Raw genomic sequence first — 965 nt, 5'->3', positions numbered from 1 at the left:
ATGATAGGAATTCAATAATGGTTGTTATATTGAACATGTTATCTTCAAAGCTCAGATTACCAGATATAAAATTGGTAAAATTACCAATAAAATTACCAACATCTAAAATTGGTTAAGGGCCAGCCAGATAGTTCAGTAGATTAAAGCACTGGCTTAGACAGATGTAGGGGTCCAGGGTTTGATCCCTGGCCTGTTGTGTCAGCTCTGCCCCTGGGGTGTGCTGAAATGATGATTGAGATTGGGCATAGTGGCATGCACCTGTAATCCCAGGGTGTTGGGAGGCTGAAAACAGGAGGATCACTGTGAGTCCAATCTGTGTAGTGAGACCCTGTAGATCCTGTACCAAACACATAAAAAAGAAATAAAATTGGTTAAAATAAAAATTTTAACCATTAATTGCTCTCTTCAATAAACCAGTATAAATTAATAGTACAATCACTTTAGCTATCCTGTGTAAGTGCATACATGATTTTTCCCCATTCCATTTTTATTTTCTCCTTTCCTCATCTGAATTATTGTTTATGTCTAGTTTCTTTCCCTTTTATTATATCTATTGTATCTTTCAAATTGTATTTACTCTTTCAGGTTCTTACACTAGGGAGACAATGTGATGTTTATACACCATGGGTCTGATTATTTCACTTATGAGTATAGCTTCTAGTTGTATCCATTTACTGATAAAAATCTTTAGTTTATCTTTAAAGCTGAGTAATACTCCATTGCATAAAAATAACACATTGTTTTTATCCATTCCTCAGTTGATGGGCATTTGAGTAGTTTCCAATATTTAGGTATAGACAAATTGTACTCCTCTAAACTTGGGTGCACATATATCACTGTGGTATGATATTTTCAAGGTTTTTTTTTTTTCCAGAAACAAAATAATTTTTACTAATAGTCCAGTAAAAACCTATATCTAGGATAAAAAATTAAAACACTTATAAGAAGCGTTTTTTTTTTTTTTT

Source organism: Octodon degus, unplaced genomic scaffold, assembly GCF_000260255.1.
Source record: "Octodon degus isolate 3935 unplaced genomic scaffold, OctDeg1.0 scaffold00111, whole genome shotgun sequence".
In the NCBI taxonomy this organism is placed as follows: domain Eukaryota; kingdom Metazoa; phylum Chordata; class Mammalia; order Rodentia; family Octodontidae; genus Octodon; species Octodon degus.
Note: the sequence above shows the minus strand (reverse complement) of the source record.